The 26,925-nt window shown below is 43.7% G+C and overlaps 1 protein-coding gene across 3 annotated transcripts in view; it reads left to right on the top strand.

The window, feature by feature from the left end:
* Positions 1-26,925, top strand: part of CCNY (cyclin Y) — a 203,751-nt gene that overhangs the window by 92,375 nt on the left and 84,451 nt on the right. The window contains exon 1 of one of the 3 annotated variants that reach the window (XM_034760071.1): positions 21,815-21,900. The exons of the other annotated variants lie outside the window; for them this stretch is intronic. The gene's annotated coding sequence lies outside the window, so the exon portion shown is untranslated. Of the gene's footprint in view, positions 1-21,814; positions 21,901-26,925 lie in introns of those variants that run through there. 3 annotated transcript variants of the gene reach the window in all.

Genomic DNA, 26,925 nt, shown 5'->3' with positions numbered 1-26,925 from the left:
TCATCAAAACCTAGGTAGTTCCTAAATTTGCTTCTTTCTGAGCTGATGTCAAATAGTAACTTTAGTTCCTTTCCCTTTAATTTAGTAAATAGGAATAGCAAAAAGATATGAATGTGACATTGCTGCTTCTTAGGGCAAAAACAGATGGCCAATGGTATTTTTATGATTTACACACAAACTGCATTAAAAGAACAATAGTCAGGTTGCAAAGTCAAGGCCTCAGAATTTAGGAAGTGCCAGAAGTAAGGTTGCTTATGCACCCTTAATTAGGCCCCCTTTGTATGTGCATTATATTAGTCTTCAATTACATGACCACCAACTATTTTTTTCCCCCGGGTCCCCTGCCTCATTTTTTTTTTTACTATAGTTTTATTTTGTTTTTGTTTTTTGGGTTTTTGTTTTTGCATCTTCCTAGGTTTTTAAAAAGCAAGCTGAAAAAACAAATTCCATCTTGTAAAATCATATCGACACCCACATGCTTCACCAGCTGTGTTGGAACCTTTAGCTCCATTGCATAGGCCACTTAAGCTAATGGAGTAACTGATGGCAGTAGTAGGTTGTTATCCTTTATGTGGAACAGCACTCTGGAGGGGTATGGGACACTTTGGCAGTGGGTTTGACAGATGTTTGACAGCGGAGGAATGTTGACTTCAATTTCAGGCTCCAGGGGAGAGTATGGTTTACCGACTCTTCTACTTATTTCTGCCAAATTTAACCCTTTTTCTCCTGCCCCCCTCCAGGCTGACTCATTTCTCGCTCTCATTTTCCCCCACCCTGGCTCAGTCCCATTTTCCTTGCACAGCCAATCTAGTCTCTCCGTGTTTTGAGTGCCAGCCTCCACACCTTCCCACATCCAGGGCCAGCTCTGGCTTTTTTGCCGTCCCAGGCAAAAAAGCCTCCCGCCGCCCCCCGCCCCCAGCGGGGAACGCGGCAGGGGAGGGTGCTGAGCCTGGCCGCGGGCCCACTCTCCCCGACCGGCCGGTGTGCAGTTTATTTGTAGAGGAAGGTGTGATATGAAAAAAAAAAAAAGGGATTTTTAAATTGCATTTATGCACTAAATTCTATAACTTATTCTGGAAAATTTGTCCTATAATTAATAGCGTATATAGATGCTAAACTGGGTGATCAGACATCTCCCTAGCACTGAACAATAATGTGGAAAATCTCCCCCTTTTCTTAACATCTAATGCAAGAAAGATGCTTGAGTTAATATATGAATACAGTAGAAAAGATAAGTGAAGAAATAAACTGTAAAGGGGGAAAAAGGCTCCATTTTGGTAACAGGGCTGCAGTCAGGACTTGCTGGCTTGGAACAACATGAAAATGTGACAGTCTGTCTTTTTCTAGTTAGTTGGAGGTTGCGAGAGAGACTATTTTTTCCCTCCATTTTCTGCACACCTTATTTTTTTTTAACTCTTTAATCTGAAACCAATGTAATTATTGTTGCCTTTTGTATGTATTTGACCAGATCATCAGGAGAAGTAAAAGGGGGGTGGGTGGGCGGGAGGCGGGGAGGGGAGAGTAGTCAGTACTTTAGGTAAGGAAATGAGTAAATAAGGAAGAGACAGAAGGTTGATGAGGTCCAAGCTGACCATGTATTCTCTGAGAATGGTGTCGAGAGATTTTGTCTTAGTTGCTCAGTATCTCTAGATTCTGCTTTCCAGGGCCCTGTCATCAGGGTCCTTCCCCCTTTTAGTGTACACAAGGCAAGTGTGTGGGCAACCCACTTGTTACAGTTCTAAATTGTTCCAGGAGGTGGACAACACTTTTTCACTCACCCTTTCAGTCATTGTTGCTTATTTCCAGATATCAATACTGCTCTGTGAATTTGCTTCCACCACATAGTCTATGCAATCACTTTCTGCTCCCCCCAACTTGTCTTGCTGCTCCTGTACACTTTTGCATAGTATATCAATACTGAGGATTGCACTTGCTTTTCTCCTGAGTTGCTCTCATGAACTTAATGAAATCCCTTCCAAATTCCCTTTCTCAAACTCTTTAAAGTCAGTGGTATCCATTGTACTGTAGAGCTGAAATACAACAAAAATAAGAACATAAGAACGGCCTTACTGGGTCAGACCAAAGGTCCATCCAGCCCAGTATCCTGTCTTCCGACAGTGGCCAGTGCCAGGTGCCCCAGAGGGAATGAACCGAACAGGTAATTATCAAGTGAGCCATCCCCTGTCACTCATTCCCAGCTTCTGGCAAACAGAGGCTAGGGACACCATCTCTGTCCATCTTGGCTAATAGCCATTGATGGACCTATCCTCCATGAATTTATCTAGTTCTTTTTTGAACCCTGTTATAGTCTTGGCCTTCACAACATCCTCTGGCAAAGAGTTCTATAAGTTGACTGTGCGTTGTGAAGAAATACTTCCTTTTGTTTGTTTTAAACCTACTGCCTATTAATTTCATTTGGTGGCCCCTAGTTCTTGTGTTATGAGGAATAAATAACACTTCTTTATTTACTTTCTCCACACCCGTCATGATTTTATAGACCTCTATCATATCCCCCCTTAATTGTCTCTTTTCCAAGCTGAAAAGTCCCAGTTTTATTAATCTCTTCTCAGACATAAGGGATGTGTCTGTCCAAACCATGTGCTCCTCTGCACATGTCAGCTTTCCCCCAGCCCTTAGTTTAAAAACTGCTCTACGACCTTTTTAATGTTAAGTGCCAGCAATCTGGTTCCATTTTGGTTTAGGTGGAGCCCATCCTTCCTGTATAGGCTCCCCATTTCCAAAACGTTTTCCCAGTTCCTAATTAATCTAAAAATGAAAAGGAGATACTGTTAACCACAGGCCATATATTTTTTGACCAAAAATCTTCCTGAATTAACTCAGGCCCTGAAAAAAAAACAGCTCAGTAAAAGCAAACACATAAGAAACGTCCTCATCAGACACCTGAACATATCAAACTTTGCTTTCTCACAGAAGATCCAGATGGAAGCATCATAAGCAGGGAAGGATTTTATTTTCCCTCGCCAAAGAACAGAGGGAAAATATCCAGATACTTTGGTTTTTAATTGTGCTTGCGCTGACCATTAAAAAAGATCACTATTAAAAAAAAATTAAATATCTTCATGTATTCACAATAATTGTATCCTCAAATTAATTTTAACAGGCCATTAGGATCTAACTAAGGAAAAACTCTTAAGACTGTAATGGTTTTCAAAGGATGTAGCACTTAGGAGGTAGGATTCCAAAGAGGGAACGCTGCTTCATGTTTTCAAGAAAAATGCAAAGCATTTACAAAGTGCTCAGCTGCTGTACATTTCCTTCCTCCAATTGAGCTGCGTCAAGTAAACTAGAGGTCTTTGGACTGAGTTTCCACGACTAATCTGTTTTTGCCTCAAAAGGAGTTGCTTCCGTTATATTAAGAGCTGACATTAACCTCTTGTTAATGTTGCCACAAGACATTTTTTCACAATTGTACTATCTGTGCCATTGGCAAGCAGAGTGATTTGTTTCAGAGAATCCAGGAACTGCTGAATTGAAGGCACAGAATCAGTTTCCAGGGAGAGGGAAGACATCACTCAGAAGTGATAGGTTCTGAATAGCTATTCCCTGCTAGTGTGGTAAGAAAGAGGCACAGGAATGTTTACTGACAAAGTAATACTGTTGTATGAACAGTTTTGCAGCCAGATTGCAGCATCCCAGTAGCACCTGAAGATATTGCTCTGATAAACATCTGCATGTTCCTTTCCCTTGCTTCTGTATTTTTTCACTGTCGTGATCAATGTAGCTGCTGCTGTGAAAACTTCCTCCTGCAAAGGCAGAACATAGCCTGGAGGTCTGGCAGCATGAAAATGTTGCAAGCTGTTTGGATGGTTGCTTTGAACGTTAACTGTGGGAGGTCAGTATTGGCGTTTCTCATGGCATGCCCCTCTGCCAGTCCAGAAAGAATACAGCTGGTAATTCTGTTCGCGAGCTTCTAGTAACAGGAATAGGTAATGTAATCTTGCCAAGCACCAGCGTTGGGCCCCAAGAGCCAGTTTGACACCCAAACTGCCAAGCTTCCTGTCTCCAACCCAAGGAGGTGGTTTGTGCAGTTTTTCTGTTTTTCATTGGGAGCTTTTCTGTCTGTCCTTGTTCTGCTTTCCTTTCTCCTTCCTACCACCCCTTTGTTCTGTGGAACGATGATGCTTCTCTGGACTCGGACTCGCCCCTGTGCAGTGGATTGAGGTGGTCACTGGCTTGTTCCAGAGCCTCCTGCCTCTCAAGTTGCCAGCAGCAGTTTCAGGAGGTTTAAAAAAATCAGCAGTAGGCGCTGAGCACTTGTGAAGTGCCAATTCACTGGAGAAGCTTGTGATAAGCTGCCCGCAGTTGAGTCTTTACACGTCACCTGTCCCCAAGTTGATCTGCCTGCTGCCACCACCTTCTCCATCTAGCTTCTGGGCTGCCGGGGCCCTCCAGCAGGATCCCTCCACGATCTCATTGTGAGGGATCATAGGCCTTGAACCTGGGCCCAACAGTTCTGAGGAAGTGCTCAGGCCATGGGTGCCACACAGCAGCTCACCTGAGTAACCAGGGAAGGGTCCAGTGAAAGACAAACTTGCACTCCCAAATAGGGTTGCCAACCCTCCCGGTTTCACCAGCAATCTCCCGGAATCAGGCTCAGTCTCCCGGGGGGGCTACTGAAGCCAAACTTGGAGATTTTAGGCTGCTAAAAGTGGCAGCACCGCGGGGCTAGGCAGGCTCCCAGACTGCCCTGGCTCCATGCTGCTCCTGTAGGTGGCTGACACGACCCCTGTGGTCCCTGGGGAAAGGGGGTAGGCTGGGGCACTCCGCGCGCTGCCCCCGTGGCAAGTCCGCAGCTCCCATTGCAGGGAATTGCAACCAATGGGAGCTGCAGGGGAGGTTCCTGCAGGAAGGGGTAGCGCGTGGAGCCCCCTGGCTCCTCCCAGGGGCTGCAGGGACGTGCCGGCCACTTCCAGGAGCGGTGCCGGGCCAGAGCAGGCAGGGCCAAGTCATGAAGAGGACACTGTGATTCCTGGACTGAGAGAGGGGCTGCAGACCAGAGAGCAAGAGACTGAGACAGAGTGACAGCATGCAACCGTGGGAAGGGGCATCGACCTTGCAAGCTGATCCCCAGAGCAGCCAAGAGGAGGCGCGAGCCTAGCGGTATGTGGAGCACCGCGTGACACTCAGCAAGGCAAACATCTGCATGCATGTAAAAGATGCATGTTGTGTACTGCGTAGCATGTCAGGCAAAGGGGGAAAGGCTACCAGCATGGTGGAGGGGAGAGGTGTGCTGAATTTGAAAAGACAGACACAAGGGCTATTAGAAGAACCAACTATGGTCCTATTCAGCTGAGAGAAGCCTTAAAAAGATCATTTTAACAGTCAGGCACAATAGTGTTGTGCCATGCCTTTATAAAACTAGTGTGCTTTTGAGTGCAAAACTTTGAGCCTAAACATTGGCGGGTTACAGATTTCTTTTATGCATTTTGTAATGAGGCTCTTATGCGTGGTGTAAACTACTATACTCTGAGGTTCCAAATATAGAACTTCATTGTGTTCAAAGACACAGAAACAAAGTGAAAGTGCAAATACAGAAGGCAACATTTTTTTTTTTGCAGTACTGTAAAATGGGTTTTTTAAGTATGGATTACTAAGTAAACAGAAAACGTTAACGTTTCTGTATTAAACATATTACAATGTTTCGTTCATATTAGAAATCACGGAGTGCATCATGGCTGATCCTGTGGCTTTCAAAAGTTGGTGTAGATGTAGTCATAGTTCTCCTTGTTTTCCCCGGGCATGGAGTGGTAGGGTTAAGGGTTCCAGCCATACAGGCACCTGTTATGCTGTGGGGGCATAGAGAGCAGTGACCATGGAGTTTTCCATGGATTGGAAAGGCTGCTGTCTGGAGTCTTTGGACATGCAGCTCAATAATGCTCTGCAACATCCACGTTTGTTGCTTGAGCAAATCCATAACATGCTAGCGCATTTCCTAGTGTGCTTTTTGGTCTCTTTGCCTTTCCTGCAGCAACCGCTCTTTCCATTTTTGTTCCTTCTCCCTGGTGTTGGACATTTGGCCCATCCAATCCCGGTCATCAGCTGTAGGGCACTGGAGGATCTTGCAGAACATATTATCCCTAATCTGCTTTTTTCTTCTCTGGTTCAGGGTCAAGTATTCAAAAGGTGTAGGGGGGCACCTCTCAACATTAGAGGCTGCTGATTAAAACACACAGATGCAGCATTAGATTTACAGTCACAACGGAAAAGGGAAGTTAATGCAAAACTCCTGTACATTATTCCCATAAATACCTTTAATAAGAAATTCTGATTGTCATTTTAGCTTCAGAGAACCTCGTTATAGCGCCACTCTGCATCTCAAGCCATGGTGAGCACAGCCCAGCGGGGGAAAGGGGAGGAGAAGAAGGGTGCAGGTTGTTCTGTTGCATGGAAGGTTTAGAGGCTAGGAGCCCCTGGGTACGAGTACAGGGCAAGTGCAGTGAATATTGCCAATACTTTCACAGGCAGTGGTGATTTTGGCAGTTCTCTCACTCCTGAGGATGACAGAGAACATAGCGGTTCACGGCATCCCAAAGCCACCTTGGCCGAATGCTGCTAGCCTGTTTACTACAATGGTGCCAGTGTAATTTATCCCAGAGTGGCATGGGAATGCCCCTTATCATGGGGGAAGAAACAATGCTACCATCCCTAGAAATGTTGGAGAGGGAGAGGATATCAGAGTTTCTCCGTGAAAGTTTAATCGAGATTGCTCAAGGGACATCCCTGTTCAGATATGCAAAGCAGTCTGCATAGGGAGAACTGCGGTCCACCCCGCCAAACCCAACTATAACAAGACAAAGAATAAAAGTGAGGATGCCGCCTCTATGTTTCTGCTACCTCTATCCAAGCACAGGAGAACGATCTGATGTGGACTGTGTAATTCAGACTGCCATACTATTTTTAAAATTTATTTTCTAACTTTTTAAAAATAAAGGGAGCCATCAAAAGTCATTGCCTTCATTCTCTAAATGCATGGACAGGATGGACACTATATTTTAATGGAGAAGATGTTTTGGGCAGGAGGTTTCAGGCAACTAGAACGCAAAAAAAAAAAAGCTTTAAGGAATAACGCAGATATACACTTACCCAGGCTTCCTTCCGCTTCATCACTGGCCTCATCTGCACTCATTTGGAGGAACTAGCTTGACCTCTAACAGAGTTTCAAAAAGCTCCTGGCTCACTGCATGGTTTCTATCTCTCTCCATTCAACCCATTCAGGGATCTCTGTGTCAAGCTCCGGCAAAGCATCCACAGTCGTATGCAGGGTGCTGTTGGGGTCCGTCCCAAGTACGGCATGCAGCTTGTTGTACAGGTGGCAAGTCTGTGGAGCTGCTGCAGACTTGTTGCCTTCCTCACCTTCTCTTATGCCTGCTGAAGTTCCTTGCTTTCAGTGGTACTGCTGCTCATCTGTTGTGCCCCGTTTCTGCATTCCCGGTGCAATCTTTATGTAGAGGTCTATATTTCTTTGGTGGTTCCTTAGCTGTGCTTGCACAGTCTCTTCTCCCCACAGGCCAAGGAGATCCATGACTTCTTTCCTTTTTCAGGCACGGATGTACCTAGCAGCTCTGTGTGCGCGTGGAGCCGGCATGGTCAGATGCTCACAAAGGTGGCCTACTTAGTAGGTGTGTTCATCACAGGGGGCAATCAATAAAAGGTATTTCAAAAACATGCTGGTGAGTTTAACGTAGGGGGAGAGGAGGAGACTTCCAGTGTCTGTGACCCCTCAGCAGTAGAATTCAAAATCACTATCACAGGGACAGGGGCATTGTAGGACAGGTGTTGGAGGACTGTTAGGGCTGACACTGGTAATGCAGAGTCTACACTGGCACTGTATCAACAGAAATAGGTCAACTGTGACTGTGCGTTGTTCAAGGAGGTGGTGTAATTGCATCACTGTAACAGGATGCTCACGTCAGCAGGAGACAAATTTAGATGTAGAACAAAACAAGTCAACATTGGTTGACCTAACTGTAGTGTAGATCAGGCCTAAAACTGGAAAAACCTCAGGAAATATAACTAGAAAACAACACTGGGGTTACTTTGGGCGGCGATTCAGCGGGGCTAAGGCAGAGTCCCTGCCTGCTCTGGCCCCGCTCCCGGAAGTGGCCAGCAGCATGTCCTTGCGGCCCATGGGAGGGACCAGGGGGCTCTGCGTGCTACCCCTTCCTTCAGGCACCGCCCCTGCAGCTTCCGTTGGCCGCAGTTCCTGGCAATGGGAGCTGCAGACTTGCCATTGGGGCAGCGTGTGGAACCCCCTGGCCAGCCCCCTCTCCCCAGGGCCACAGGGACGTGTCAGCCACCTACAGGAGCGGCATGGAGTCAGGGAAAGCTTTAACCCCGCTGCGCTGCCAGACTTTTAGTGGCCTAAAATCTCCCAGTTTGGCTTCAGTAGCCTCCAGGACACAGAGCCTGATTCCGGGAGATTCCTGGCGAAACCGGGAGGGTTGGCAACCCTACCCTACCAGTGTATGGCTTCATAAGCTAGACAAGCAAGGGGTCGGCTCGGTCCTCCAGAATCACTACTGACATTTCAACATTGCCAATGGCTGTGATCAAGGAAGACGGTCCCGGCTTGCAGCTTTTGGAGAAGTCCTGAATTCTTAAAGATCTAAGCATTGTGCACCTTGCCTGACCAGCCCATGTTGATATCAGTGAAGCATCCTTGGTGATCCATCGGTGCCTGCATAACCATGGAAAAATATCCCTTTCTGTTCATGTATTCACTGGTAATGTGAGATGGTGCCAGAATAGGTGTATGCATCCTGTCTGTTACCTCACAGCAGTTTGGGAATCATATTGCTGTATTTCCATCTACTATTTCCTACCCATTGCCAAGAGTCACAGTCCTGTGTAGCAGGAGATCCTTAATGGCCTTGAACACTTGGGCAATAATAACTCCTGTCACTGTGCCTCTGTGGGTCACAACTGAAAATACCAAATTCAGGACAAACTGCTGAGAAATAGGGCAGACACACCCCAAAGCTGGTGGTTATTCTCCTATAAGATATACCCTGACCAGCAACAGAAGTAAACTTCTTTCACCACACTGGCTAACAGAAGTCAGAAAAGCAGTGTCCATAGGTATTCCAGTCCTTATATCACCACCAAAACACCAGACTTAATGATGAGCGGTTATTTAAAACCAATTTAATCAACCAAAGGGTTCTTCTGATCTCAAAAGACCAGCCACATACCCAGGTCAATATATAACTCAGATCTTACCCAATAATCACGCTGTTGCCAATCCTTTAGTATCTAATATCTAAAGGTTTATTTATAAAAAGAAAGGTGAGAGTTAAAATTGGCTAAAGGAATCAAATACATATAATTATTGCAAAGTTATTGCATCTGGCTTGGAGTAGTGATGGAATAAACTGCTGGCTTGGTTGCTTCCAAGGTCCTCAATCCCTTGGTTAGAATGCTTCCATTAGTACAAGTTCATATTCCAGAGATTAGAGCAGGAAAGAGGCAAAATGGAGATACTCTCAAGATCTTTTATAGCTTCAAACAAAGTCCTCCACCCAGCTTGTGGAAAAATACAGGTAACAAGCTGGATTTTGGAGTCACATGGGGAAGTTGCATGTCCATGCCTGCTTCGCTTAGTCATAGTCGAAGCCATTACCCATACTCTAGTTAAAACGTTCACATGAAAGTCCATCAGGTAAAGATGGGCGTCTTCCATGGTCCATTGTTTAAGTGTACCTTGATGGGCCATTCAGCTTGAATAGTCCCTTCAGGATGTGCTGGCTAACTACCTTGTGGGTGTTACCACATGAGCAAACACATTTGAAATATAGGTACATAGTTAATATTCATAATTTCAGATGCCAAAATGATACATGCATACAAATAGGATAACCATATTAAGCAAATCATAACTTTTCCATTGACACTTTACTTGACACACTTTGTACAAGATTTGTTGTGATTCTATAACAGTGGTAGCAACAATGATCTACATCAAGGGTCAGCAACCTTTCAGAAGTGGTGTGCCGAGTCTTCATTTATTCACTCTAATTTTAAGGTTTCGCGTGCCGGTAATACATTTTAACGTTTTTAGAAGGTCTCTTTCTATAAGTCTATATTATATAACTAAACTATTGTATGTAAAGTAAACAAGGTTTTCAAAATGTTTAAGAAGCGTCATTTAAAATTAAATTAAAATGCTGATCTTATGTCACCAGCCTGCTCAGCTCGCTGCCAGACTGGGGTTCTGTTCACCTAGGCCGGCAGAGGGCTGATCAGGGCCTGCGGCTGGGACCCCAGACCTGGGGAGGGTGTTTCAGGGGTCAGGTCAGAGGGCTGGGGGAGGGGGTTCAGGGCAGAAGGCTGGGGTGTGTGTGTGTGTGTGGGGGGGGGGGGGTCAGAGATCAGGGCAGAGGGCTGGGGGTTGTGGGGGGTGCAGGGCAGAGGGCTGGGGGTGTGTTGGGGTGTGGGGGGTTCAGGGTAGAAGGCTGGGGGAATGGGGGGTGCAGGGCAGAAGGCTGTGTGTGTGGGGGTTCAGGGCAGAGGGATGGGGGGTGCAGGGCAGAAGGCTGGGGTGCTCGGCTCATGGGGGTGCTCCCAGCCCCCTGCCATGAGCCGCTCAGGACAGGGGGCTGGAAGGGATATGCCCTTCCCCCAGGCTCCATCCCTACCTCTCTTTGCGTCCCCTACGGAGCTGTGTGCACGCTGCCACTCTTCCCCCTCCCCCTCGCTAGGGCCATCAGCTGATTGGCGCAGGGAAGGAGAGGAGGATGGGCGGGGAAGAAGCGGGGGAGGGGGGAAGATTGGCTGCCGCAGAACCAAGCTTCTGCCTCCTGCCCCCGCAGGGGAGAGTGGTGGGTGGGGGGCGGGGGGGAGACTGAGTGGGGCAGGGGGCCGGGACCACGGCAGGGAGCTGTGTGCCACTTAAAATCAGCTCGCGTGCCATAGGTTGCCGACCCCTGATCTACATGGTCATATTTTAATCAGATAACGTCACAGCCCCCACTATGTATTTTCTAACTCCTGAGCTGATCACCCACTGACTGATAGCACTCTAGCATTGCAAGCTTTCAAAGTGTGGTTGTTGCTCACTTCTCCATTGTCAGTGCAGCTCTTTCTGGTGTCCCTGCACTGGAGGACTGGGACAAGGTCGACGCACAGATTCAGGAATGTGACCTTTTGCATCTGAAAGTTCTGCAGCTGTTGCTTGTGATCCCAAACCTTCGTTATAATGTGATCGTACCACTCTTGAAGCCAGAGGTGGAAATCCACTATGTGGAGCTCTTTTGTGAATGCCAGAAGCAACCTGGCAATTTATTTGCTATATCTATCAGCATCCACTCATCATCATCGAATATCTCTTCTTTCTTCTTGCATGCCCGGTTATAAGTATTAGTCATGGAAGTTCTGCAGATGCAGGAGAAGTGTGTCATGTATTAGCCGTGGTCATGAGAATTGTACTGAGCTGGGCAGGGTCCATGTTTCCATTAGGAAGATGGTGGAGACCAAAAAGTGGTGTGCCAGACTATGGGAGAAGGTGGCATCATGGGAACTTGATCCATGGTTCTCTGAAACCCGTGAGTGAATTGATAGTATCCCACAAAGAACTGCAAAAATGTCCTACAAGGCATTGTACTTGATGACAGCATGGGGCACACTGGGATACCTACCGGGTGCACTGTGTTCTCCATCAGTGAAACTATGCATGGTGATTATGTGCAGCGCCAATGCAAGCAGCCAAGTATGCATGCCTCCGAGTGATATACAAAAGTCTAATGGCTGTTCACCACCCTTACTGATGTTGATCAAACTTTATAGTGTACATGTGGCCTTAGAAGCATTCTCTCAAGTTTCAGCATGAAATTGGTTAAGTGGCTATTTCTTGGAGAGAGAAATTTTGCATATTCCAGCCCTCAGAAGTAAATAAAGTTAGCCAGCAGTTCTTTCTGGACTGGCAGAGGGTCATTCCCTAAAATAATCCATTAATGAGTAAAACAAAATTGGTCTAATCTGAGAGCATAGGAGTTTGGCTCTTAAAAACTAGAGATATGTGTTTCAGGGTTTCTTTTTAACATGAGACAGATTATGTGCAGAGGAACCAGACTACTACCAAAATATTTTGAAGAGTCCTTTTTCTTTGTCACCTGTTCATGAATTTTGGTAGCATAATATTAATTATTTAAATAGTATCATTGATGTTCACCGCGCTCAAGCAATGGAAGTAAAAAGTGAAGATTCCTGTCTGACAGGGCTTATAAAGTTTGATCAAAGGTAGAAACAATGAAATGACAGACATGGGAGAGTGTAGGTAGGACTGTGGAATGTATGAAGAGGAGAGGGATAATAGCCCTTGAAACTTGGTTACTGGCAGTGAACAGAGGGATGAAGCTGGTATAACTTGGAGGAGTTGAATTGCTAAGACTGATGGAAGAAGTGAGTGTTGACCTTGTTAGGATTCAGACTAAACTCAAAGTATAATTTACTCCTGGGGGAAATTCTGCACCAAAAAATTAAAAAGTCTGTGCACAATATTTTAAAATTCTGCAAAGTTCTGCATATTTTTTGTCAAAATTACATAATATAATCACCCCAGTTTCAATTATTTTTGGTAATATTCTGTTTTCCATTAGCTGCCATTTCAGATACCTGGGTTCTGAAAATTCTCACCTTTCTATTCTGCACTGGAGATACAGTGCTAGATTCACCACTAGTACAAGCTGCTGCAGCTGCATTGATGTCAGGGGAGATGCATCTGCTTTGCCCAGCAGTGATCTTGGCTCATCATCCATTGTTTGTTGCCATGAAAATTAATGTGATATCTTAGTTTCATCATTATGGAACATTCAATTTTCAGAAGTATGTAGTATGACAGTATACGATAGGTACCATTCCAATAATAATAGAAAAGCTGGCAGCATATCACAACCAGTGGTTCAAGTAGATAAAAAAAAAAATGAGAAACTCACAAATTTTGGTGTGTCTCACTACAGGTCTTAATGTTATATGGTGAAGCTGCATTCCATAGAATCGTAGGACTGGAAGGGACCTCAAGGGGTCATCTAGTCCAGTCTCCTGTACTTATGGCAGGACTAAGTAGGTTATGGTGACTGGGCATCAAGTAGAAGAGAATGGGAACGAAAGAAGAAATGTATCAAAAAGGAATTCCTGTCTCCATAGCAAGCCCATACTCAACATATAAAATTGTGTGTGTATCTGTATGAAGATTGGTCTTGTCATCTTTTATAGTTGACAGAGTTGGAAAATTTTTTGTTGATCTGAAAACAAATACATATTTGGGAGAATGGCAGAAGGATGTGATGGCTTAATCAAGTTGAATAATAATCAAGATGGATATAATCAAGTGGAATTTGAAATTAATTTGCTAAGGTGAAAGTTTGGAAGAAAATATTTTGTTCTTCCTCTGTACTCTGTGTTAAGACAATATGAAACTTTGAAACGTCAGTGCTCAGTAGCAATAAAATGCCTCAACTCCTATATTCTTTGAAGTGGAAAAAAATCTTAAATTCTAAAAAAAAGTCTATTAGAATTTCCACTTTCAGATGGCTCCCAGTACCTGTGGCTGCTGAGGGGAGGCAAAAGATGGAGGAAGTGGGGTAAGGGATGGTTCAGGTGGTCAGACAGTGAGAATATTAGTGCTTTGTTTGGATACTTGTGAGAAAGTCAAGTAGAAGTGTAGAATGTGACTCTGATGAGCAGTCATGAGACTCTCATAGAGCGTTAAGATATTGGTCCTTCAAAAGCAACATCAGAGTCAGAAAAGAGAAGAAAACAGTAACCATGAAGCAAATGGAAAAAGCTGAGAGACTTGGGTTGCCTGTCCTGGGAGTTTGATGCATGTATCTGAGAGAAGAAATGGGACATGCAAGCTTACGGGGAAAAGACATCCAGAATTCTCTATTCCATTATGTAAGTAGTATTGTTTGTGTACAGCGGATCCCTAATCCACCCTTCCAGCAAGATAAACAGACAGTCCTGAATTTGGAAAAGTCGAAAGTTGAAAGGTGAATATGGAGAACATAAAATTAATCCTACTGATTTTTAAAGAAAGACACGTTTCAACAAAATTTGCTTTTGAGAAGCTCAGCACTTTAACATCTGTCAAAAGTGAAGCCTTCCCTATGATCAAAATTATCCTCAAACTTTTTAATATATTATATAAATTAAATTTCAGAGGAGTCAGTATATGTAGAAGATGCCAGTTTGACCTCACTGGAACCTGAAGACTTCCACTTGACCAAGAACAAGTTCAGTTTAGTTAGCTACAATGTAGTCTTCCCTATGTCGGGGAGAGGTAGTCTAGTCATTAGGACCTTGAACCAGCAATGACTTAAATGGAATTAATCATTCACATGTTTAATGTTACCACATGCTTGAAAGCTCTACTGAATTGGGCTCATGATTCACTCAGTCCTTGGCTTCTCAGGTGAGGCTGCCAACAAAAGTGACATCTAGGGCCAGTTTCGGAGGTTGTGATACTTTTTACTTTTTTTTCAAGTGATTGCAGACTTGTATTCCACTTAGGTATATGTGCATATCCAGTGCACCAAAGTCAGAGAATTTTGCCTAGCAGTACTCAAGGGGCGGTGTTCATGCCCTGTGACCCTAACCGTCCTGGCTATGTAAGGGTGATGTGGACCCAACTTTCTTCAGTTCCTTCTTGCTGCCTGGAGCTAGAGTCAGAGCATTGTATGTGGTGTTTTACCTCAGTCTTCTGAGATTTTTAGTTGTATACAGTTGTTAGCATAGTTAAGTAGTACCCTTAGGTTTAGATTTAGTTTATAGTGAGGTCATTAACTGCCGTGCATGATGCCCTGACCAAGGTTTAAGCATTGTATGTCATGGGGGGTGGCTATTCCCAATACTGGCCCACACATGTTGTGTTTGTTGTGTCTGGGAGAAAGGCACATTTAAAAAAAGGCCTTCCATCTGCAAGTCATTCAAGAAAAGAATGCAGGTGGCAAGGGCCTTCTGCTTGAAACAGCATTTCTTGGAGTAGACCATGAGGCCCGTTTTAGCACTGGGGGCCCCTACTGATCAACAGGCTTTCCGTTTTCTTTGGAGCCATCAAATGATGATGTGCCAAGTTCGAGGACTGGTGCCTCTCTGAAGAGGAAAAGAGGTTATTTGCCTTTCTCTGGTCCTCTGAGAAAAAGATCCCACAAGACAAACTGGGACCATTCCAGGTCCTGGGGACATTCCTTTTTGTATCTTCAGAGGTGTGCTGACCAGCACTGTGGTTCCTCTGACATATGGGACGGAGCAGCTTCATCTAACCACTCCCTGGTATCATGCTATGACCGGCAGCAGACTGTGCTGTCAATTCCAATACCAGCTGTGAAGCCTCTCTTGAGTCCGGTACCTATGACATCAGTGTCAGCATTGACTGTCTCCACGCCCCTGGTATACCAAGTGACATCAGACTTGCTTTGCTGCTCTGTTCCTGATTCCCTAATAGTTCAGGGGCTTTTTGGCTGCTGTGGCTTCAACCTCTTCTGACTATGCAAATGGCACAGCAGACTATGGTCTGCTTGCAGAGTTGCCTGGTTCATTGGCACCACCTTCTGCACAGTCTAGGTCCCAGGCTGCACAGTTGTGGCCAGTGTCTTTTGCAGTACCAAGGGGTTCGTCAGCACTGATGCACTCTTTGGCACAGTAATGGTTGGTACTACAGACCCTGTCATCAATCCTAGTACTGATCCTCCGCTGTTTCCTAGGTACCGGTGGGAAGTGCAGTGTCCTTTCCTGTACTGACCGCATCGGCTTCTCATTCATCCTACTTACCAATACCAGCCTGTTGGCTTTCAGATGAGGCTTATTGTTTATGGGCCCCATTGAAGGTAGCTCCTCTGTTGCATCTAAGGACTTCCAGGGCTTCTTGGAATCTGGTTTGGGGACATCTTTCTCCTTAGCCTCTAATCACCTCTCTCAAAGGCACTTGAGACTATCCTCCCATAACCATCAGTACCAAGACCTGCATGACTCCCATAATAGGGACAGGAGCACCATGCTCAGTACCTACTGGTTACCTATGCCCATCTGTATTCCCAGTGGCCTCCTGGGATTCCTTGGGACATCAATCTCCAAAATTCCTTTTTTCGACCCAGTCCAGCGCAAAGTGGCCAGTCTTGGTTGGAGGTTCTGTTCCCATACTGGCTCTGTTGCAGAAACAGGCTGATGTCATTCCTCCTAAGCTGGTTCAGCCTGATCCTCTTGTACAGGAGCTGGCTCCCCTGCAGGAGCCTACACTGGCACTGTGTCTTGCTTTTTTGTTGTCACCGGATGGCTCTGCAGTACTGGACTCTTTCTCCTTTGCCTGAAGATAAGGCACATTGGGATGTCCTGAGACATATGGCCTCTGCCATGGGCATCCCGGCCAAATTTGTACAGAAGAATATGCATAAGGTGTTGGATAGTCTCCAGGCATCAGCTCCAGGGAGGGTGGCTCTCCTGATAAATGAAGCTCTCTTGGAACCTGCAAAGTCCCTGTGGAATACTTCAGACTCTTTGCCTCCTGCAGTGAAGCATTCTGAGAAACATTGTTAGGTTCCCATGCAAGCCTAACTCTCTTGTAGTAAGTGCAGAAATTGACAGATCACAGCAGGGGAGGTACAACTCCGAAACTAAGGACAAAGAGTCCAAGAGACTGGATTTGATGGGGAGAAAAATTTATACCACTTAATCATTACAGATGGCGCATCATGAACCATCAGGTCCTGCGATCCAGCTATGATTTCGTCAGTTGGGGACTGCCAGAAGCTTCCAGGGAATAGTTTAAAATGTTATTGCGGAGGGCCATATGGTGGCCAAAATCTTGTTGCAGTCAGCTTTGGATGTGGCACGCTCTTCGGCCAGAGTTGTCTGTGTCCATGAGGATGATTGTGTGATTGCAGAATTCTGGTATAGCTCTGCCTGTTCAGCAAACGAGAGAGGACTGATCTTGTGACGGTTGGTTTTTGTTCTCCGACAAAACGGGTGAAACCTTGCATTTGTTTGACTCCCAGGCTAATGTTCATTGGGAGTTCTATCCTGGCCACAAAGGGCCACCACTACAGCAGTCAGCCACAGTGTTGTTCACAGCCTTTCTTCTGACAGTCCTCCTTCCCTGTGAGGCAGCTTCCAGGTAAATAACATGCTGCAGCTTACAGCAGCTTATGAGGTAACTCAGACTATGCCTCCATGGAGATGGCAGGGGCCGTTTGACAAGAGCCCAAGTAACGTTGATTAGCATTCCTCAGTGATGTTTCAATTTTGGACATTGTAGGGCGGGCACTTGGTCCTCTTCACATACTTTTGCCAAGCACTGTGCTATCATGACTGCTTCAAGATCAGATGCAAACATTGGGAAGTCGGTCCAGCAGTCATTATTTAAATAGATCCTGAGATCTACCTCCCATTCGTACAGCTTGTAAGTCACCCAAGTGGAATACACATCTGCAACCACTTGAAGAAGAAAATAGTTGCTTACCTGTTTGGTAACTGTTCTTTGAGATGTCAGTGCAGATGGGTATTCCACAACCCACCCTCCATCCTCTCTGCATTGGAGTCTCTACTCTTGTTGTTTTGTGCAAAGAAACTGAGGGGGATCAGGGCACCACCAACCTTTTAGAGCCAGGGAAGGGCGTTAGGGCCACAGTGCTAGAGCACTCCCTCTACAAGTACTAGTAGGCAAACTTCTCCAGTTTCGATGCGCTGGGCGTGCACATGCCTACATGGAATACATGTCTGCACCCATATCACGAAGAACAGTAGTAACCGAATAGGTAACTAACCAGCTTTTTATACATTGGCAGTTGGATTGAGACCATCAAAGTAACTTCAGAGGGTCTGTCTACACTACAATGTAAACTCATTGCTAATAGAACTTGAATTAGCACCCTGGGTTTGTTAACCTAGGGCTTGAGTGTCTACACTCATTTGTAACCTTGGATTAGGAATTGTTGAACCCTTGGTCCCAACCTAGGGCTCCAGTGTCTACACTACATTATGAAGGCCTGAGTCCAAACACCTATATCCCAGACTTCCTAGCACCTTCCCAAAATGTGGCTACTCTAGCCCCTCATTTGTGCTGCAGTGTTGGAAAACTTCACTGTCCGTCACTTGACTGTTCAGAGGACAAAGAAAGTTGGCTTGTGTGATTGTGGAATACTTCTGGTGACTCCCAAAGCTGTGTCTACACTGCAAAGCAGTGGGGCTTGAACATGGGTCCCGGTTTGACTCAGGCTCGGACTCTCCACTCCTGTGATCCTGGACCCCTAGGTTAGCGCAATTTGTCTATAGATGGAAGTGAGGTTAGGCTGGAGCCTAAATTCTAACCCTGGGCTTACTTTTCAGAGTAGACATACCCAGAAGGAGCCAGAACCTCAGCAAATATAAATTAGTACAGATGCATTAACTTCAATGAAGCTTTGCTCATTTATGCCAGATAAAGATCTGGTTCAAGTTAATTTTATTTAAATTTTTAAAAAAATTAAGTCCCTCTTCTACCCTTTATCTGGTAGTCCATTTTGTAATATAGAACGTAATGTCTCACTTGTAATTTCAGATACATTGAGGTGCCTTTGAGATGTATGCAGCTGGGCTTTTGAATGCATAAGCAGTAGGAGATTTTTCAGGCAAGGCTGCAGTTCCCTCCCACGTATCTGGAGATTACATAATCAGATCCTGTGGGTGCTTCATGCAACTAGAAAATAGGGACAAATTAGAAACAGCAAAGTGAAATTAACACTTCTAGTTATTTAAAGGAAAGCTGGGAGCTGGCAGGTTTGCAGTATTATTATCGGGGAAACAGTGAAGCTGAGGGATTCTTTTGGTGGGTAACAGTGATTCCAGATTGGATTCAGACTATGGGCCAGGTGGATGAGGACAAAGGTGATTTTATGTCTCCTTTGTTCTCCCACAATCTTGTGGTAAACCACAGTACAGTCTGATCTCCAGCATAAATTAGATCTGTACTGTGTTTTCCTTGCCAAACTTGGCAAAACACTATTATCTGCTTCCATGTGTTCAGAGGATAATGCATCAGCTGGGGGGAAAGAGGAAATAGTTAAACTATGTTTTTTGAAGAGAAGGACCTCCTGGGCTTTTTCATTGTAAAAGGTGACTTACTACTAGGGAAGGTTGAATAGCCAAATAAAAAAAAAGTCCTAATATTATTCAAGTAATTTCACTAGAATTTGTCAAATATGTTCACCAAATAGAATCTCACTAGCTGTGGAGATGATCAGAGAGTACTAAAAGTGATAATTGAATAAATTATTTAACTAATAGCAGTAAAAACTGTTGAATAGTCTGTTTATTTGAGTTCTATTTAATCAGCTGTAACTAGCTCATCTTTGCTTTTGCTATGCCTTATTTCCTTCTCTGGCTTTGCTCCACTTTTTTTTTTTCTTTTCTTTTTTCTATGATAGATCATGCTGTATCTTTTCCTGAGTTGTCTTAAATGTCTGTTTCTTTTTCTTCTCTCACTTTTCCCTATCTCTCTCTTTCCCTATATTTTGCCCACTACTGCCTCTCCTGCATTTTGTCTTTTCATCCTTCTCCCTCCAAAATCTGAGTTTGACATTTCTCTTCTCTAATTTACTCCATTCGTCTCTCCCTCCCTTTCTTATGCCCATCCACATACACCTCTACCCTGATATAACGCTGTCCTCGGGAACCAAAAAATCTTACTGCGTTATAGGTGAAACCGCATTATATTGAACTTGCTTTGATACGTCTGAGCATGCAGCCCTGTCCCCCCCGGAGCGCTCCGAATTCGTGTTCTATCGGGTCGCATTATATCGGGGTAGAAGTGTACTCAGAAACTGCAGGACACTACAAAAAATAGAGGCCCTGCTCTCCAGGAGCAATGCCCAGGTGAGAAGCTAAGCCCAGCTTGTGCCCCGCTGTACAAGTGAGATCATGAGACAGAAAATATTGCAAAAAATCATGGATGGTTTCCAAATCTGTTTATTTTTTTAAATCAAAATTTTCCATTGCTGACATTTTTTGCAAAACTTTTCAAAATAGCAACACTTGTAGTCCTCTTACATAACAGGCATGTATACTTTTCAGCGTAGTATTGGCTTGTGTCCAAATGTGCGTTAGTAGGTGGAAGAGTTCAATGTCTGACTTACCTACCCATCTTTAATCTCAGAGTGGACAGGAGAAATGTGTTACTAAATGGAGAGTGTTATCAATGGGCAAATGATTGGTTGTATATTTTTGTTTTGTTCGCTTTCTATATCACCTCAGATGTAGCTGTGTTTTGGGTGCTGTGGTTGAAACACAAGATGTCAACAATCCTTTTCCCCCCTTCCTTCCCAGAAGTGCCAATTGTCAAGTCAAGTGCATGTCAAGTCAATGTTCTAAGGCTGAAAGTCTGTACAGTAAATAAAACTGTTCTTGGAAAGTTGACACTTCTAGGCCTGTAGAGAAGAGTGATTTAGTGTAAAACTACTCTGCCGTGTCAGCTCCCACTCCCTCAAAAAGGCTCCAATAGTTCCTTCCAAAGGGGAGCAGTGGGGCCAAAAATCTTAACTGGCTTCAAGATTGAGCTTTGTAAGTTTGTGGAGTGATTGGTATAATGGGACTGCCTATGGTGGCATCAAAGAGTTCTGTGGCACCTTATAAACTAACAGACGTATTGGAGCATGAGCTTTCGTGGATGAATACCCACTTCTTCGGATGCATGTGGCCCATTGGTAACTGCCAGTAGCAAAAATCTCCAATGGCTGGAGACAGGACATGGGGAGGGCTCCGAGTTACTACAAATAATTCTTTTCCAGGTATGTATCTGGTGGTCATTTATGACTTCAATATTAATTGTATTATCAAAGCAAAGACTATTACGTATATAGACTACGTGAAATAGTATGGAGAGGATCAGAAGAACAGTGCCATATCTGATCTCTGGATTTGATTTTCCAGATCTCTGGGTCAGAAGCATAATCTTTAATGAAAACCTCTGTTACGGGCCACTCTTTAATTTCAAGGCTGTTGCCTCCATATCCCCACAGTTGTCTGAAAATATTAAATCACTAATTAATATTGCCTAGTTTATTGCTTTCAGCTAAATGAGAACCTTTTGTCTTTATATAGCAAACCACACTACCCTGCATGCACTAGTTAATCATCCAAAGCTTGTTTGCTAGTTTCTTTGCTGTTTCCAGCCACACTTACATCGTGATCAAGTGCAGAGTGGACCCAGCAGATAGAAATTTTGTAAGGAATTCTAGGCCTAAATCTACACTTAATCCTATGTAAACCAGGAATAACTCTACTAAATGAGATTACACCTTTGAAAAACTGGTGGGAGTGGATTTTAGTATTTAAATTGGGTGACCAGATGTCCCGATATTTATAGGGACAGTCCCAAGATTTGGGGCTTTCTCTTATATAGGCACCTATTACCCTCCACCCCCTGTCCCCGTTTTTCACACTTGCTATCTGGTCACCCTATATTTAAACTACAATCGCTCAAAAACCAGTTCTTGTTTTGAAACATAGGTCACTGTACACGTAAAGCCCTTCTGACTATTTGTAAGTGGCATGCTCATTTAGTAATAAACAATTTATGGGACAAGAAACTTAATAATATTGATTATAAAGGTTCAAAAATATTTGCATCAGAGCAGCATGTAGAATACTAGATTGTACAAATAATATTTTGAGAGATAAAGAATCAACGAGCAACAAAACCATTGACAGCTGTCAATTTTTTAAAGTTTTGAACAGAACTTCTGCAACCTTAATTCAGCCCCCTTGTGCATTATGATAGTCTCTAATTACATGGTGTCTCTCTGGTTTTTTCCCCATGACAGGACCCCTGTCTCATTCAGTGCAGAGAGTGGACCTGCTCTGGGGATGAATTGTAGCAAAGGAGGACCCCGTCTCAATCACTGCAGAAGTTAGAAGGTGTGTAGCAAATGAGGCAGTCGAATGCAGAAAGAGAAAAGATAGTCTCACACTTATGGCAGTGGAATGCTTCTCTGGATAATTCAATTCTATCCCTGCTTCTGCCACAGAGTTCCTATGTGATGCTAATCAAGTCACTCGTTTCAAAACCAAACCAAACTCGTTTCACTAATTGTTTTCCATTTTCTGGGTGCCTGAGTTTCTGGGTGCCTAGGATCTGTTTTTTCAGAAGAGCTGAGCACGCATCGTTGCAATTGAAGCCAATGGGCGCTGTGCTTTGAACATATAAAGTGCTGTATAATGCTTAGTACTCTGAAAAATCAGGTCCTCAATATTACCCAGAATTAATGGATACTTTTGGGTCTAATCTCTGTGCCTCATCCACACACCTCACAAGGGAGTTAAGAAAATAAATTAATGTTTGTGAAGTACTCAGATACTATAGTGATGAGCACCATATAAAAGATCCTGAGGAAATTAATAATTCTGTCTTCAGAGCAGGGTCTGAACAGTGTGCAATAAGTAAGGCGTGGAGGTCAGACATTGAACAGTAAAGAGAAAACAAAATATTGAATAACTGCTCATTAAGTGAGCATCATCCATCCTGTGCACTGAATGAAACCGGTCCTGTGCAAAAAAATAATTTTTGGTCATATAACTACTGTATCATAAGCCTTGTATATTAAAAATGTATACACTTGGACTGAGGCTGAGATAGAAATAAGAGGCAGACTTGTTGAAAGTCTCTGGGTAAGGATAAAAGGAGTCAAAAACAAGGGTGATGTCATGGTAGGGGTCTACTACAGATCACCAAACCAGGAAGAAGAGGTGGATGAGGCTTTTTTTTAAACAACTAAGAAAATTATCCAAAGCACAGGACTTGGTGGTGATGGGATACTTCAACTACCCAGACATCTGTTGGGAAAATAACACAGCAGGGCACAGATTATCCAACCAGTTCTTGGAATGTATTGGACACAGTTTTTTATTTCAGAAGGTGGAGAAAGCTACTGGAGGGAGGCTGTTCTAGATTTGATTTTGAAAAATAGGGAGGAACTGGTTGAGAATTTGAAAGTGGAATATAATTTGGGTGAATGTGATCATGAAATGGTAGAGTTCATGATGCTAAGGAATGGTAGGAGGAAGAACAGTACAATAAAGACAATGGATTTCAAGAAGGCAGACTTTAGCAAACTAAGGGAGTTAGTAGGTAAAATCCCATGGGAAGCAAGTCTAAGGGGAAAAACAATTGAAGACAGTTGGCAGTTTTTCAAAGGGACATTAAGGGCACAAGAGGAAACTATCCCACTGCACAGAAAAAATAAGAAGTATGGCAAGAGACCACTTTGGCTTAACCAGTAGATCTTCAATGATCTAAAACTCAAGAGTCCTACAAAAAGTGGCTACTTGATCAAATTACAAAGGATGAATAGAAACAAATAACACAAGTATGTCGGGACAAAATTAGAAAGGCCAAGGCACAAAACGAGATCAAACTAGGTAGGGACATAAAAGGTAACAAGAAAACATTCTACAAATAAATTAGAAGCAAAAGGAAGACCAAGGACAAAGTAGGCCATTTACTCAATGAGCGGGGAAAGACGACAACAGAAAATGTGGAAATGGCAGAGGTGCTTAATGACTTCTTTGTTTTGGTTTTCACCAAGAAGGTTGGTGGCGACTGGACATGTAACATAGTGAATGCCAGTGAAAATGAGGTAGGATCAGAGCCTAAAATAGGGAAAGAACAAGTCAAAAATTACTTAGACAAGTTAGATGTCTTTAAATCACCAGGGCCTGATGAAATGCATCCTAGAATTCTCAAGGCGCAGACTGAGGAGAGATCTGTGCCATTAGCGATTATCTTTTAAAAGTCATGGCAGACAGGAGAGATTCCAGAAGACTGGGAAAAGGCAAATATAGTGCCCATCTATAAAAAGGGAAATAAGGACAACCTGGGGAATTACAGACCAGTCAGCTTAACTTCTGTACTTGAAAAGATAATGGGGCAAACAATTAAGAAATCAATTTGCAGACACCTAGAAAATAATGAGGTGATAAATAACAGCATGGATTTGTCAAGAACAAATAATGTCAAACCAACCTGATAGTTTTCTTTGAGAGGGTAACATGCCTTGTGGATTGGGGGAAGTGGTAGATGTGGTATATCTTGACTTTAATAAGGCTTTTGATACTGTCTCACATTTCTTTCTTATAAACTAGGGAAATACAACCTAAGGTGGGTGCATAACTGGTTGGAAAATTATTCCCAGAGAGTAGTTATCAGTGTTTCACAGTCATGCTGGAAGGGCATAACGAGCGGGGTCCCACAGGGATCGGTTCTGGGTCTGGTTCTGTTCAATATCTTCATCAGTATTTAGATAATGGCATAGAGAGTACACTTATAAAGTTTGCAGACGATACCAAGCTGGGAGGGGTTGCAAGTGCTTTGGAGGGTAGGATTAAAATTCAAAATGATCTGGACAAACTGGAGAAATGGTCTGAAGTAAATAAGATGAAATTCAATAAGGACAAATGCAAAGTATTCCACTTAGGATGGAACAATCCCATTTTGTATGTGTGCAATTGAAATGACTGCCTAGGAAGGAGTACCGTGGAAAGGGATCTGGGGGTCATAGTATATCACAAGCTAAATATGAGTCAACAGTGTAACACTGTTGTAAAAAAAGCAAACATCGTTCTGGGATGTATTGGCAGGAGTATTGTAAGCAAGACACGAGAAGTACTTCTTCCCATCTACTCCACACTGCTTAGGCCTCAACTGGAGTATTGTGTCCAGTTCTGGGCACCACATTTCAGGAAAGATGTAGACAAACTGGAGAAAGTCCAGAGAAGAGCAACAAAAACGATTAAAGGTCTAGAAAACATGACCTATGAGGGAAGATGGAAAAAATTGGGTTTGTTTAGTTTGGAGAAGAGAAGACTGAGAGTACATAAAAGGTTGTTACAAGGAGGAGGGAGAAAAATTGTTCTTCATCCCTGAGGTTAGGACCAGAAACAGTGGGCTTAAATTGCAGCAAGGACGGTTTAGGTTAGACATTAGGGAAAAACTTCCTAAATGTCAGAGTGGTTGAGCACTGGAATAAATTGCGTAGGGAGGTTGTGGAATCTCTCTCTCATTGGGGATTCTTAAGAGCAGGTTGGACAAACACCTGTCAGGGATGGTCTAGATAATACTTAGTCCTGCCTTGAGTGCAGAGGACTGGACGAGATGACCTCTCGAGGTCCCTTCCAGTTCTATGATTCTAAGACTGCACAGGTAACTTTAATTATGGCATTTCTTAAATTCTGAGTGCTTGACTTTGCAACCTTAAGAATGTTCTTTTAATATAATTTGTGTATAATACACCTCTACCTCGATATAACGCTGTCCTCCGGAGCAAAAAAATCTTACCGTGTTATAGGTGAAACCGCATTATATTGAACTTGCTTTGGTCCACCGGAGTGCGCAACCCCCTCTCCTCCCCCGGAGCACTGCTCTACTGTGTTATATCCGAATTCATGTTATATCGGGTCACGTTATATCGGGGTAGAGGTGTATATAAAAATGTTGAAACTTTTAAGTCTGTTATCACATGGCCCTGCAGAGCAAGTACCATTGGAAAGGGGAGATTCTCAGATCCCAGCGGGACTCATTGCTTTCACTTAACCCTGGAATATCCAAAGACAGATTGCATTTCTGCATGTTTATGGACTGAAAACAGTTTTCATTCGCTTATAGAGGCACATTTGGTCTCAGCATAACAGTCACATGGCTTTACAGGCATTTTTGTTTTCAAAATTAGTACCAATAGCATTTCTTTTGAAAACAAAAAAACAAACAAAAAAACCAACACCCTCAATTATACCTACAATAGTGTTTTTTTTTTTCTGTAAATTATGTAGCAGATACAGAGTACATAATGGCTTGGTGTATAGAGGTTTTATCAGTAGGAGTTTAGAATGGTAACATTACTCATGAGTGGCTTGGTCAATGTCAAGATTTTGAGTACTAGAGGAAAGAGGTGAGTGTGAGAGAGAAAAGGGAGAAGAGGGGCATGGGTGGATGGAAGAGTGAATGAATAGGAAACTGAGAAGCTCCTCATTCCATTGCTATAAAGCTCCTATTTAGATCTGCAGAGTTTCAAGATATCTGCCTAGAACGAATTACTGATCCAGGACTGAACATTACTTTTTCTGGGCATTGGGCCAATGTAATTTTGGGAAGAATTCCATGTTTGGGGGAAGAAGAAGAAAACATTTCTATAGGAGTTGAATTTAAAAATAACTGTATAAAACTTTGTGCTTGTTTGAAGCCGCTCCCAGGTTTGGAGTGCCAGAATAAGTCTCAGTGGAAATTGATGAGTGGGCAGAGTGTTAGTGATGCAGTCAGAAGTTCACAATAACTAAAATTATCACATGGCTCTGCAGTTGAGCATGTTGAGCACCACCTTCAATATGGGGTGTATGCACAAGATATGCAGTCGCCACAAGGTGGGCTCTCCCCAGCTCATACTTGCTACTTCCCAGAACAAACAGTCTCAGAGTGTGAACCGAGATTTTCTTTCACTGAGCTTTTGATCCTCATTCATCTTCTCCCTTGGTCAGCACAGCTTCTTCCCCACTCTTGCTCCCCCTTTCTTGACTGATATATAAAGCATGTGGATCTGATTGAGCAGCCTGGACCTCTCAGGTCCCTTTGAACAAGCATAAGAGAGGAAGGTGTTGGGGAATCCCAAGTTTCATGGGGTGCTGGGATGTTACAGCCTCAGTGTCCGTAGTCCTAATAAGATCCAGATGGGTATTAAATCCCCTCACAGTTGGATGTGCTTGAACTAGAAATGTGCTGAGCCAGTCTGACATCCCTCCTGTTGTAAGGGGCTTATGGATGTAACTGAAATTCAGTGCTAAAAAGGGAGCAGTAACTCTGACTGGCTTATATATATTTAGATATTGATTGGTAAGGGAGGTTCTTCTTTGAGTAAAGAGCAACAGAGGGTCCTGTGGCCCCTTAAAGACTAACAG

The sequence above is a fragment of the Trachemys scripta genome, chromosome 2 (genome assembly GCF_013100865.1).
Source record: "Trachemys scripta elegans isolate TJP31775 chromosome 2, CAS_Tse_1.0, whole genome shotgun sequence".
NCBI classification, from domain to species: domain Eukaryota; kingdom Metazoa; phylum Chordata; order Testudines; family Emydidae; genus Trachemys; species Trachemys scripta.
This window is presented reverse-complemented; position numbering and strand designations above follow the sequence as displayed.